This window comes from Alligator sinensis, unplaced genomic scaffold (assembly GCF_000455745.1).
Source record: "Alligator sinensis unplaced genomic scaffold, ASM45574v1 scaffold879_1, whole genome shotgun sequence".
NCBI lineage: Eukaryota > Metazoa > Chordata > Crocodylia > Alligatoridae > Alligator > Alligator sinensis.
In genome coordinates, this window is record NW_005842250.1 from 1672064 (window position 1) to 1687068 (window position 15005).

Below are 15005 nucleotides of genomic sequence, written 5' to 3' on the forward strand. Positions count from 1 at the left end.
TTTCTCTGAGCCCCCATAGCCCGGGGGTATAACAAGATGCGCAGGGCCTGCCTTCTGTCCCGCGGGGCCCACAAGGCCTGCAGGAGGGTTGGAGATGCCGCAGGCGAGGCAGCAGGAGAAGCAGTCACCCGAACAGGCAAGAACACCTGTTTGGGCCGCTCAATTAACCGGCATATTTTGTTATCTGGCATCCCCCGATTTGCGGGGGATGCCAAATAACAGAGCTTTTACTGTATATCAGTTCATCCATCTGACATCAAAGTCAGCGATTCTGCTTGACCAATCTTTTGAATAACCATTGTTTGAACTCTGTCATACTCTGTCTAAGAAATAATGAGCTATAATGTGACAGTAACTTATATGATGGGCCAATTACTTTGTAATGTTCCTTCCAGTACTGATTTTCAGTTACGGAAAAAGGTGTACCACTTGCAAATGTAGCTCAAGCTAATCTCTCATCTGATTTTTCTTGATCTTCTTTTGACATTTTGTCCCCAAAGCTTGATAAAAAGCTTGACTGTCTTGAACAGCTACTCATGGTGGATCACATATCTGGTGACAGTGATCTTGAAAGTGAAGATCCTGCTTCTTTTTCCCCCAGACCTGGCAGCTCAACATTTTCATTTTCCATTTTTTGCAAATCTGCTATTTCACTTGAGCTACCAAGTTCCTGCAACAGAAAGGGGAAAATATTTTTATTTTAGCCTATTCTAGCCTGGCCTCATCCATCAGAAGAAGGAGAAGTGACAGGGAGCTTGCTTCCTCCCTCCCTGCCAAAAAGAACACCTGCTGCTGAACTTGCTGCTCAGTTGCCCTGGGACTGCAGAGCCAAAGGGAAGTATAATCTGGCCTCTGCCACTGGCCAGAGGACTAAGCTCACTCTGCTGGGTTGAAATAGTTAACTATTTATCTAATTATGTAATTTAAAAATATATATATATTGTTAAGCCTAAACCACTTTGGGTGCTTAGTGCAAGCAGAAAAGCAGGATACAAATATTTTACATAAATAAATAAATAAATAATAGTCGAGTTGCATTAACAACTTTTAAAATTATAATGTTTTAAAACAATGTAAATGCTAGTCTATAGTGTGTGTTGTTTAACATATTAATTTGTATACTTACATAGGATTCCTGAAGTAGACTTTTCTCAGATGATGTTCTTCTACCACTTTGTTGTGTTAGCTTTTTGTATATGGCTTGCACTCTTTCAGGACAGTTTCTACATGTTATTAAATGTTTCTCCATTCTTGTTATGTTGTTAGAATACAATATTTACATCTACCAACTTTCTTCCTTCATTCAGTGGCTTGAACTATAATGATGCCCCACACTAGTTTTTTTTCTAATTAGGCATTATTATGACTGCTTCAAACCAGAAGCACTAAAAGACTAACAGACTGTATGCAAACACTTCCAACTTCCCCAACTCAAGGAAAGAACTGAGACACTGCTCTGTGTGTTTGCTGAACTGAAAGTGAAATGAAAATTAATCACAGTTTTAGTTTTGGTTTTGGTTTCTCTTGCAGTCTTAGATGAAATAAGAACTTTAGCTTTGATTTTGATTTAACCTGCACAGTGAATTAGGTGAATTTATAACTTGATTTTTGGTTTGGGTTATTATGTGACTGTATTTACCCTCCTGTTTACAAATCAATAAAACATATATGTACTCTCTCTCACACTTCCTAGGGATAATCACCTGAAAAACTTTAATTAAAACTTTGAAACTGCCAAGCTTGCCTAATATTGTATTGTATTGTATTGTATTGTATTGTATTGGCATCCATTCATTGTTACTAATAAATTTTATGAAACAATTAATTTTTAGAAATGGAAAATTTCCCACAGAAAAATTAAGCACTGAAAATTTTCTGCCCCACATCTCTGATTGACACAGATGCATTTATGCAAAAAGATCTAGTTTTGACCCATCAAGATTTTCAAAAGACATGTATCAAAATGTTTCCAACCTGCTCTCACTATAACATCCTTTCTGAACATCACAGAATCTAGATGCTGCGTCACAAAGAAACCCAAAGGAGCAACTGTTGTTATTATTTATGTCTGTGATGGTGTTCAAATGACCAGAATTAAGTATGTCACAAATGATATCTTTATATATTTGGGCATGCAGCTGAACCAGAGACAATGGCTTGACTTTTAACAAATCTAATTTAAGTATGAAATTTCTATTCCTTCTTATTGGAATGACTATTGGACGCTAGCCAACGTTCATTTTGCTTCTCCTTCTACAAAATATTTTGAGTAGCTATTGGAGAGGAGGTTAGTTGATTGGCTTTGCATTATTGGTGATACTTTGGGCAGAAATAACCTGGCGGTGCCCATCTCCTCTCCGGGTGCAGATGGCTGTTGGCTCTTGTGAGCTTATCTGTCCTTTGGCAGGTTTTGTTTTTAGTCCTGCTGTGTCTCAATACATGCTTCTCACCTGGCAGACCAGGTGGGGATGGCGGTTTAGTTGCCGGCAATCCAACTATGAGACAGGTTGCACTGGGCTACATGGTACCAGTGGCAGGGTAAACCACTGACAGTGCAAGAAGATGATGAAGAAGAAGACAAAGACCTAGGATGAACTGGACCACCAATATCAAGACTGGATGGGATTAAAACTGACTGTACAAGACTGGGAAGAATGGAGGAAAGTTATAGCTACATCAAAGATGCCCCAACAATCAGTGTGGCCTCAGGACTGACTGGCTGACTGGAGAGGGTAAAAAGGGAAAGGAAGAGCGGAAAGAGAGAGAGAGAGAGAGACAGAGAGACAGAGTGAGTGTGTATATTTGTATCTAAAAGGGGAGAAGAGCAGGAGGTAGAGGCAAGGGGCAGGGAGGTGGGAGTCTGACTCTATGGATTTTCCCTTGGGCTTCAGGAAGCCTCTTGTCCCTCAACTGTTCCATCCTCCTCCTGCCTCAGTGCCCCTAGGTGCTGCAAAGTTGGGCAAGCTGGACAGCATCTCCCCCAGTGGGGAGGAGCATCCTATTCCAATTAGCAGGCTGCTCTGCCCTCGAAGAGCCATGAAGCTGCCCTTAGTGCAGTGGTTTCAAGTATGGGACCTGGAGCCAGATCTAGCCCACAGAGCCGCTCTACCTGGTTCGCTATACTGTTAGCATGGCTGGGGGAAATGGCATGCTGCAGACTGGCAATCTGCAACCATCAACAGGAGGGCAAACAATACACATTCAATTTAGCATCTCCAATGTGAGGTACTAAATTAATGGGTATTAGGCTGTGCTAATGTGCAGTAGTGCATTTGCATACTGTTTTTTAGTGGTGCTTAATGCACAATAGACTATTTTACTGCATTAGTGTAATGTCACCATTTTTTACATGACACTTCAATGCACAGTAAAATAGTCTACTGTTTTACTGTGCCCTCTGACTGCTTTGCTAGTTTCCACTGATGCAGCTCTACCTCCTCAGTTGCTTACTCTTGCTGTGCTCTCTGCTCATGCCAGAATTGGAGCTGTAGTCGTGACAGGTGGCACATAGTGGTGGCAGCTCCAGCTCTGGTATGAGGCATGTGGTGGGAGCTGGAGCTGCCACCATGTGCTCTGGTTCAGAGCCGGAGTTGCTGCCACCACAGCAGCTTCCATGTGCCCCAGTCCAGATCCAGCCCACAAGGAGCCCATGTGTCTAGATCTGGCCTGAGGAACAAGGCAATTTTGACACCCCTGCCCTAGTGTGTAGCCTCCCAGAAGAGTAGGGGATTCACACATGCCACTTGCCTCCCAGCCCTGCAGGGCCAGGGTGCAACCTCTGTGGGGCAGGGAGCACTGGCTCAATATTGAAGAGGTTTCCTATGGAGGCATTTTGATCTGGAGTTCAAAATGCCTCCACAGGCAATGATCCACAGTTTTTGATCTGTGTAGTTGCTCTGACCCAGCCTTGCCCGTGTGAGACTTACTGGATGATGGCAGCTTTGGTGGTGCGATAACAAAACTTTTGCCTCAGAAGCTCCAGCTGTGCAGCCCGGCAGGCACTGAAGGCTGGGCAGAGCAGCCAGCCAGCCAGCTGTGCACCAGATGGAAGCAGTGTGCTCCTCAGTGCAGCACCAGGCCCACTGCCTCCCACGCTGCATAGTTGGCGAGGGCGAACCACTGTTAGGGATGAAAGCATCCAGGAAGCCACAGTGTGCTTCTGAGGTGTTTTGTAGTACACTATGGGGCACGAAAGAACTCTGCCCTGGAAAAGGAAACCTGGCAGGAGGGGGAGTCACCTTTTCTCTTTTTTCTTGAGTCTTTTCCATGCCAGTTCCATAGACAGGGATCCCCAGGAAGCTGTGGGCAAAGAGCAAAACACTCCCACCACAACAGCAGCCAAGACAGATGCTATATGGGCAGCTGCAGTGCCTGTCTCATGTATGGGGCTCCAAGCCACACTGTGCAGGCTGGCTGTGTGTCAGTGCTAGCTGGTAGGGTTTGTACGAAACAGCACTGTTTCGTTTCGACTTCCATTTTGCTGTTTCGATGGGACAGTGTTTCATTTGAGTTTTGTTTAATTTTGAAAGCACTGTTCCATTTTGTTGAAACTGCATCACTGTTTCAAAGCTGTTTCAACATTTCGCCCATAGGCTATAATGGGGAAGCACGAAACTGCCTATAACTTTGTTATTTCTTGCCTGTTTCAGATTAAATTTGTAGGGATGGTATCCCCTTCTGAGGCCATGAAGCCTGCCAAGTTTCAAGGAGATAGGTGCAGGGGTTTCTGGGAAACTGGACCTCAAACTGTTCAGAGCAAATCTTGTGTCACTTTTAAGTGTGAAGGCACAGAGAAAGCTTAGTTCAAACAATGCTTTTTGTGCTGTTTTTCTGTCCCATCTCCAGAGCACTGGGATTGAAATGGACCTCAGGGAAGGATCACAGTCACTGGCCAGCTACACGTCAATATCAGGGCAGTCCTTTCCCCCTCTTCCCCCTCCCTCTCCTTAGTTTCTCTTTAGCTGCAAGCAAGCCCAGCTTCGAAACTCAAAACATTTAGAAAGTTAAACTTTTGAAACGTTTCAACTGCCCTTGTTTCGTTTTGAGGCTGTTTCGAAGCCTTTCATTTTGTTTCAGTTTCACAGTTTCAAGATTTTTCAAGTCGAAACTGTCAAAATGAAACAGACAGTGAAATTTGCACAGCCCTACCAGCTGGCTAATGTGGTGAGCATAATTATTACTCATCGCATGCCTGGGAGGCGTGGCACTGACAGAACGTGTCTGAGTGCAGGCAAATGTCTTCTTGAGGCTTGGGTGTGGGGAAGCAACATTCCAGCAACCCCTGACGTGTGCCTGCTGAAAGGGAATCGCTGCCACTGCATTGTGCAAGGCATGTGGCTGACTGGCTGACTTCCTTTGCTGGAGGATGCTGGGGAAAAGTGGCTGAGTGAGCAAGCTTGAATGTTGTAACTGAAAAGGGCATGGACCCAAAAACTGCTGTCAACCCAGCAGGGAGGGCCAGAGACACCAGGAATCAATCCTGTTTCTAGGAGGCCAGGGACACGAGCACAGGCCAGATGTATGCCCCCACCAGTCCTCTGTCAGCTGCCCTACCAGTGCAAAGGGACACCTGCCAGAGCTGTCAGCAGCAGAGTCTCCCTGAAGGGCAGTGACCAGGCCGACAGCACTGTTATTACTGAACTGAGCAGCAGTGGACCAGATATGGAGGCTTGTTGAACCAGGAGTACTGGGGTGCACAACCTTGTGGGTCTGCGTGTTGTGAGCATTTATGGATGGAGCTGCCATGCAGTTAGCTGGAGCCATGACTATCTGTATAGTTATCAGCTTGTGGGTGTTTAGCCAAAGCTTTAGTTGCAGAGGTCGATCCAGGATTTCCTAAAAGGGGCTGTGGGAGCAGTACTCTGCACTGCAGGTATGGCTGGACTACCTGCTCCCAACTTCCTTCCCCACACTCTTGTGGGCACTGCAAGAGCCTCCAGGAACTTTTTAAAGTCTCTAAAGAAGGTGAAAATCCCCTTCCCCTTTGTGTCCCTTCCCCTCCCTTTCCTTTCCCCCTCTTCCCTTCCTGCCACTGCTTTCCCTGCTGTCCTAGGGGAAGGGAAAAGCTCCAGAGCAGCTTTTGCCCAACTTCTGACTCAGCTGGAGACAGTGACAGCAGAGATGCAGGGAGGTTCCCCCTCTCCACACCCATTACAGAAGACCAGGAAGGGAAGGAGAAAGTACTCTCCCCCCATGCTAATGCTGCTGTCCCCATCCTCAGTTAAGCCCAGTCCCTGTGCAACCTGGCTAGGGCAGGCAGAAGCAGCTCTGGAGCTTCCTCCTAGCCATGGGACAAGGGGAAAGCCAGGGGTTACTAGGAATAACAGTCACAAATTGTTAGAGAGAAGGTTCAGGCTGGACATCAGGAGACATTACTTTACAGTTAGAGCTGCCAGGCTCTGGAATGGGCTCCCAAGGAAGGTGGTGCTCTCCTACCTTGGGGGTCTTCAAGAGGAGGCTAGACAGATATTTGGCTGGGGTGTTATGATCCCAGGACCCATTCCTGCCTGGGGCAGGGGGTCGGACCTGATGATCTGTTACATCCCTTCCTACCCTAATGATACTATGAAAAGCCCAGCTCAAGTTCCAATTCCAGTAAACTAGGAGGTGGCCATCAAGACTGTCAATGTCTCTACAAATCCTGGGAGAAAAAATTATTAGGGGGCATGCCTCCCCAGCAAGTAAGTCTTTGGGGGAAGGGGTGGTCGAGGGGAGGGCAGATTGAAGCTCCAACCGGGAGGGAGGGAGCCAGGCATAGGCAGGAGCAGGGGCTGTGGTGAGTGCGGCCCTGGCCAGGCTAGGTGATGGGACAAGCGGAGGCCTGGGGGGCACATGCCCCCCAGGCCTCCGCTTGTCCCCCACTCCCCACAGCCCCTGCTCCTTCCTGGTGGGAGAGGGAGTGCAGCTGGAGCAGGGGCAGGCCCTGCATGGGCAGAGAACGGGGAGGGATGGGGCATGCACCCCTGGAGGGCATGGGGACGCATGCCCCTGGAGCTGCAAGCCAGCTGGGCCAGCTGCTGCTGCGGGCTGGGGCCAGGGCAGTGCCAGGTTCTTTCCGGGGGGCTGGCCTGAGCTGTGCTGCAAGCCAGGGCCTGTTTGTGCCATGGCCCCTGACTGCACTGTGTGCCGGACAAAAGACACCACTGCCAAGCACCGCTGCTGTCCCACTGTTGCTTTATTGCTCTGAGCTGCCGGTCCCGAGCTGGGATGACCTGTGTCAGCTGCGAGGCACTGGGGACAGAGGCAAGACTGGAGCAGGGCAGCTGCCTGGGAGCGGTAGGAAGTAACAGCCTCCCAGTTAAAGGAGAAGCCTCCTTATCTTTACAAAGCCAAGCTGATACACTTAGAGCGCTTATCTTCCAGAGACTCATTTGACAAGTGAAAGCTACAGAAAACAGAGTTAAACGCAGCTTTTAAGCCTGTACAATCTCTCTCCCTCTCCCTCTCTTTTGTAACCTTTGACCACACAGTAATTAACCTCAGGGAAGGGTGGAAGTGAATGTCAGTGCTATGCCCAAAACAAAGTAGGAAGGTTCTTTGGAGGGAGTGGCAAGGGCCGGCTCTTGCAGGGTAAGATGTCCTTTGCAAAGTGCTCTCTATTATATCATTATTGAGACGCAAGCAGTTCTCTGTAGTTCAGGTTTCACCCCATTCCCTTATGAGTGCTACTTTCACTCTCCCTTTAGTTTTCCACAGAGATGACCTCTTGGCCTTCCCAAGTTCTCTCTTGGACTAGAGTGGAATTTTCTTCCAGATTTTGAAGCAAATTCAGCTCAGCCATTTTTAAAGCTAAGACTTTTTACTATTTATGAAATTTGGAGGTAGCTGTTTCAGACTTTTTCACCTTTCACATTACTAATGTTTTGTGTTTCTCCCTTCTTGGTTTCTCTTCATGTACAGTTCTGAACATATTGAGCATAGGGTACATATAGGATAGAAACAAACACAATTATTCATTGCTTCTTAGTTCTTAGTCCATCATGGACACCAAGATGTCCAAAGATAAAATCCAAGGCTTGGGTACTGAACGCTTGGAGTCTAGATGAGGATTGAATCCTTCCTGAGATGGGTAAAGACTCCAGCATATACCAGGGTTCTGGGGTGGCCTGTCATGGCCAAACTCTAGTCCAGCTTCTCTGAGCAAGCACATGCACCGGAGAGCAACTAACATTTTGTAATTCTGGCAGAGCTCCAGGCTTTGCTGTAGCACTGGGCTATATCCCAGATGCATCTGTCTCCTCACCTGTATATTCTACAGTAGCTTTCTGAAAAGACTTTGCATTCCAGCAATCATTGGAGAGATGGCTCTGAGTATGGTCCTGTCCCCAGAGGGCAAGAAATGCCGGGACCTCTGGCTGGATCATGCAAAAATATGGGGCCTGCCTAGTAGAAAAGACTTCAGATATATAAATGTTTTATGAGCCTGAGTCACAGAATGGCCCACCTGGGTGTATTGGCATTTAAAAGGAAGGTGACACCTGGGTAAGATAACCATGAAGCAGTGGAGGGTCCAGAGAGCACAAACAACAGGGCAGCATCATGTAGAGCAGGGGCAGGCAATTATTTCGGGCAGAGGGCCGCTTACTGAGTTTTGGCAAGCCATGGAGGGCTGCATGACAGGCAGCCCAGGGCAGATTAATATTAATTATCTAAAATTTTTAGGGGCCCCACAGGCCAGATAGAATGGCCTGGCGGGTCGCATCTGGCCCGTGGGCCACATTTTGCCCGACCCTCACATAGAGGTACCTGAGCTCACAGGAGATTTAAGCGTAGGTGGAATTGCTCCACTGTTTGCAGTACCCTGAGCTAGCTCATTCAGAATGAGCTCAGGTGTCCTCATGCTGTATACCTACCCATAAGCAGGCTGATCCAGATGTGAAGCAATGTAGTTGGAGGACTGCCCAAAGCAGGAGACACAATGCAAAATATGGATGCATCCACACAGGATTATGTGGCTTCCAAAGCAGGCGAATTGATGGGGGATTAGACACCGTGTAAACTGGACAGATAGCTTTTGTTCACAGAAGCAAGGCAGTTTATGCTGTAAAAACTAACAGTATCTCAAAACAACATTCCTGTGCTCTAAGCACGTGGGAGGAAGGGGAGGCATGGGACCTCTTTAGGGTAAGACACTTCAGTAATGTGAAGTGTCCATGATTTCAGTTGACTGCATTAAGACACCCTGGGCCCAGGTGAGCACAGGATTCAGTTCGTATTGGGGGTGCTCAGCACTTCTGAAAATCCAAAGCAAACCTCAGGTGTCTCACATGAGGCTCCTAGGTATGGAGCACCCATGATGTGGAACCTTCTGTGTACAATCAAAATAGCCGCAAGTTGGGGGTGCAGTGACAGTTATGGTCAGGTGTTATAAATCAACTTGAGAGATGATCCTTGTCAGCTTCTCCGTCCTATGGCACCAGACTGTTCAGCTGGCCAGGAAGACAGGGGTGATTTTATTTTTTTCTGTGACAAACACAGTGGCTGCTGGGGACTGGATGTGACAGAGCCCTGGGCTGTATCCACTTAGGAGGTTCTTGAATTCAGTCATCTGCATGGTATCTACAAAGCAGAAGACCTACAGAAACTTGCTTTGTATTTTTCACCTCTTATCTTAAGCCCATAATGTTTCACAGTTCCTACTGCATTGTCTCCACAGTTTCTGCTAAGGGAAGGCCTGTCTGCATAAAAGAGTTTCTCCACTTTCCACATTGCAACTGCATTTACTCCTCACTGGGCACATTCAGATGAGCATGCACATGCACTTTGTGGCACCTCAAAGGCATGCAAAACACACGTGGCACATGTGAAAAGATTTTCCATGCTGCATATTTGCAGCACAGAGTCAAAATTAGATACCAGGAAATACAGATATCTAAAAAAAAAAGCAAGACACTGCACATGGCTGCAGCATATGCTGCCCAAAAATGGAGCCTGGCCAGCCAGAACCACACTCTGGCTGCTGGCCAGGCTCTGTGCACCCAGATCACTGCCACTGCAGCTCCAGGAGGCCCCCATGATCCCAGGTAAGGCTGCTGGGGCCAGCCCAAGTGCTAGCTCAGCTTCCCCTACCCCACCTGGGGCAATCTGCCACATGCTAGAGCATGTGTGCAGGGACACTCACCAGGGACAAATAACAGCAGGACAACTATGTGCCACTGCTATTTGTCCATGGGGAAACACATGTGCGCACTTGTCTGGATGTGGCCAATGTACCATCCCAAAAGCACTAGGCTCATGCAAAACAACAGGGCAGGTGCCTTTGCCCAGCACTCAGCCTAGCCCTTGCAGCAACTGTGTCTCAGAGCACTTTGCATGGCCGGTTTCCCACACCCCTCCCACTCCACCCTATCAACAGAACAATGCACCTTGTCTTTTTAGAAGTAGATAGGATTTCAGTGATGAGAGGTGGGTGTGATTGTTTGATGATTTTGCATTCAGGGCTTGGTTGTGAATTACCAACTGTTCTGGCCCTGGCTGATAGTCCCTAAGACACTCCAAAAATAATGACACTGGGTAAAAAAAAAAAAAAAATTTTAAAAGAGACTAAATGTGTGCATTTAATTTGCCTTGTGTTTCCTGAGCCTCTCAAGCACCCTCACATCCCAGGGTTGAGCTCTTCTCCACATCGTGACAACTAGTAACATACTTTGCTTAAAATGAAGGTGGGATTCCTCTACCATCTTACCAGTGCCAGGGTGGCCTAGGACCTTAGAAGCCCTTCTTGCCCTCTCCCTGGCTGGTGCTGGGGACAGGTACACCCAGACCCAGAGATAAAATATCTTGAGGAGCTGGGTCACCACCTTTGCACCTCTCTGAGCCTTTTTTTGGCTAGGGTAGGATATAAATCTAATAAATAAATATATTTGGTCCTTACTGGGTATTTAGGCTGTACCAGAGTCTGTGTGGTCAGAACAGGAGATAGAGAAGTAAAACAATAGGGTGAGGGCTAAGAAAAAGGGACCAAACTTCTAAAAAGCATTTAAGGGAAGGTGACAAAAGATGCTGGACCAGAAATGATACCCCTCTGAGACCTGAGGTCTGATCAGTCTAAGGAAGAAGCTGCCCTCAAAACTGCCATGACAGGGTAAATGATGGGGTCTAACTGCTAAGCTGTCAGCGCCATGGCCAGGAGCAGTATTGCCCATGGACCAAGAACCAGAACTTAGGTCCCAAAAGTTCGGAGACTGAGTTTAACACCATTAGACATTTTTAAAGTGTTTTTTTGTTTAATTTACCCAGTGCTTTCTGAGACCCTAGAGCCTTCTCACATCCCCGTACCAAGCTCTTCTCCCCAGCCATGAAACTTGGCAGTTTGTTTGGTTTAAGGGGGAGGCTGGATTCTTCTGCCCTGTTCTCAGACCTTTAGAAGCAGTTTCACTGGGCCCCTATTCTGGCATGGGGACAGCTCAGGCTACACTGTTGTGGCAGAGGTATTTACATGTCTTGCCATCAGGGAGCACCATCACACTGGTAATGGGAGCCCTTGGAAAATAGGGCCAAGCCACCACAAATATGAACTTAGCACTCTGCAGTGCCTCAAAGGCTTTTGAGGTGCTGGCAAACACACATGACACACATGAATTGGTTCACTGCACTGCATATGTGCAGCACAGTGGCAAAACTAGATACCAGGAAATCCCAGTATCTAAAAAAAAGACAGGGAAAAAAAGCAGCGTGCTGCATGTGGCTGCAGCGTGCTGCATGTGGCTGCAGCGTGGGCCACCCGAAACTGGAGCCATACTCCAGTTGCTGGCCAAGTTTCATGTGCCCAAATCACTGCTACAGCAGCCACAGGAAGCTGCCAGGACCCCAAGCGCTGCCCCAGCCTCCCCAACTCCACCCAAGGCAATTTGCCATGCACCAGATCACACATGCAGGAGCATTCCCTAGAGACAGCTAGCAGCGACCCAAATATGACCTGCTGCTATTTGTCCCCGTAGAAACGCAGCACATCTGGGTGTAAAAAGTCTGCTCTTTGCAGGCATTCAGGGGTTTGAATGGGTGTCAGGAAGGTCCAGGTGTCTCTGCATCAATAGGCTAAAGGGCTGAATGCTCCAAAGCCCAATGCAGTCAGAAGGCTCTTTCCATTGACTTCACCAGGCTTGGGATTAGACCCAGCTTGTCATGGCTGTGTGGGACAGTTCCCTCCTCCCCTTCTATTCTTTGAGGCTGCATATGGTTTGTCACAATACCAGCCATGTTGTTATATCCTTCCTGCAGGAGCAGTCCTTCCTTCCTGTTTATCCCCCAAGGCCCTCTACACACTGGAGAACACCTAAGGAGCTCAAGGTCCTATTTTTATCTCTGTTGTATTTTTCATGCATGCTCCTGCATCACAGTTGTTTATTACACAGCAGAAACTTGGCAGCACCCATCACAGCAAAACAGTTTCCAGCAAAACTGTTCTCCCCCATTTTCCACTGTGTCAGATTAGGAAAATATAACTCACACCATTCTCCATAGAGCAACACCATTATACCCTACAAATTGTCTCAGTCCATGTCCTCCTTTCCATAATCAGGAGGCAGTGACAGCTACTGGTTACTGGCTATCTTCTTTCTTGTGAGCTCTGATCTATAGAGGAATATTAACAATGCTGGTATTTAACATACTGCCATTAGGTATCATATGCAACACCCCTTAAGATGGACAAGACTATGAGGTAGATTAGAGCAGGTTCTTAGATATCTGTGATGAGGACCTTATCAGTCCCCAGCTCACCAAGGGTTGCAAACAACAGAAATCCACCAGCTCCATCCTTGTTATGGCCTGGCAACAGCCTGGCTGAACCAGATGCTCAGATTCTAGCTAACATACAGAGAAGGCAGTAGATGCTAAAGGCCCCTGCACTTCTGCATACAAAGGGCAGAATTCTGATTTCCTTTATGCACTGAAATGGCAGCACTCTAGCCATATAAGTGGCATCTTTGGCACGTATGCACAGGTAGTAATTCTATTTCCCTTGGAATATGGGCATGTAAAGGTAGACTGAGCAAGTATAGTAGGCTAAGCATTAATTTGGCACAGACACAGTTGTGCCTGTTTTGGACATGCACCTGCATTTAAATCACAAAAACAAAGCCAGCCAGAAACCTGTGTCTAGCAGGTGTTAGATTCCAAAGGAGGAGGAAAATGCACTCCTGTGTCTTAGTCCCCACAGCTGAGTGGTTAGGTCACTTGACCAGGCAGTAAAAGACCCAAGTTCTAGGCCTAACTCACTTATAGAGGGCTTGAATCTGAATTTACTTTGACTGCCTAGCACAGTGGCCTAAGCACCATGTCACAGGTTGGGTATCCCCCTAGTACCCATTCTGGCAGCTTTTTTGAAGCTGGACTCCTTACCAGCCATGAGAAGGAGATATACAGCCAAGAGGACAAGAGCAGGTGGAAGGTATGTGGCTCAGTGAAATGGACACTGGCCTGGAAAAGAACAGGCCTTGATTTTTAACATGTCCCCAGTGGTTTGAGGCTTCCCCACTGCATTCCTCTCCTTCCATTTTACCCAATGACTAGTACAGGCAGAACACAGTGGCACAGCCTCAAAAGGCATGCAAGAAAGGGCTTTTTGTGATGCATAGCTCATGATCTTGTGGTTTGTGCTAGGAAGCTGGAGAGATGCAGGTCCAAGCCACCTGACACGGGCTAGAACCCAGGTCTCCAGCTCCCTGATGAGTGCCTGAGCCACTCGACAACCTCCCATCATTTTTCCAGAACTTAGGCTCAGGTACATGAGCATGTACCCAGACAGTGTATAGACCTTACTGTACACACGTAAGCATCTACTGCATAAATCCAGGGCCAAAACACCTGGGTAAGTGACTAGACATCTGCCACTTAGACATGCAAATGGGAAGAAATTTCTGCCCAAAGCCACAATAGAACGAGTGGCTGGAAGACAAATACAATGTATTCAGGCAAGTAGGGTGCAGATTTTTCACAAAGAGGAAAATTAACCATTGAAAACACAGACCTGGGGAAGTGGTGTTTTCTCTATCACTTAGGACTAGGGCTTGGTTTAAATCACAGACCCAGCTCACAGTGCAGCGACTCCTTTAATCTTGGAGTTCACCTCACACGTTCTCTGCTACTGATTGGCAGAGGGACCCCATTGGCCCCGCCGCTCACTCCTGATGGCCAGGAGGCCAAAACCGTGGTTTTCAATATGCCCCAGTTTTTGCCTTCCATCTGGTCAGCAGCAAGCAGCAGGAGGCAAAAACTGTGGCATATTTAAAACTGCGGTTTTCGCCACCCAGCTATCAGGAGCAAGGGGGAAGTGGTGGGGCTGGTGGGACCCCTCTGACAATCAGCAGTGGAGGGGTGTGCAGACGGAACTCCAAGCCGCCATGCTGCAAGCTGGGCCTGCAGTTTAAACCAGGCTCTACTTATGACATTTAGATCAAGATCAAATGCCTCTTTGAAAGAAGCTCTCTAAGTGACCTGCTGGTTCTGGCCTGGATGCAGGATTTGCTGTTGAGAGTCTCCACCCTGGGTTAGGCAGTGGATCAGGTGAAATGATTGCAATGGTCCCTCCTGTCTTTAAGCTGCACAGATCCATGAATCCAAGGTTAGGCATGTTGTGGTTGTGTATGTCTGGATTCAGGAGGCTTGTGTTGGTATCAGAAATGACAGGTCTTTAAAATCTACTCCACTTTGAGCCAAGAGACCAACTTCTGTTACTCGAGCCCCGTTTCCTTTTCTCATGTTGGCTCTTGCTCCTGCTCCCTTCCAAAGGAAGGGAAGAAGGTGCGATTGTCCTGCCAGTCTGTCATCACCCCATCCACATTAGCTACAGTTGCTTTAACTTGGATTGGGGACAAGATGTGACTGGAGCACCCAAGGTCTCTCATTACACTGTTCTCTCTAAGCTCTAAAAACAATGAGCTCTAGAGCTCATTTAGACTTGTAGAACTGATACTTAAGGGAAAAAACTGATCCACCTCTTCAAGTGACTGAAGTCTACAAAATCCCCTCTACAGTGCCCCTTTTACCATGCCTTCCAGCTCTTT

At 47.5% G+C, this 15005-nt stretch overlaps 1 long non-coding RNA gene across 2 annotated transcripts in view; it reads right to left on the reverse strand.

Moving 5' to 3' along the window:
* Nucleotides 1–610: 610 nt before the first annotated feature.
* LOC112550913 overlaps nt 611–15005 on the reverse strand; it is an 18213-nt gene continuing 3818 nt past the window's right edge. For both annotated transcript variants that reach the window (XR_003094985.1, XR_003094984.1), the window contains exon 3: nt 611–670. This is a non-coding gene — a long non-coding RNA (uncharacterized LOC112550913). The remainder of the gene's footprint in view (nt 671–15005) is intronic.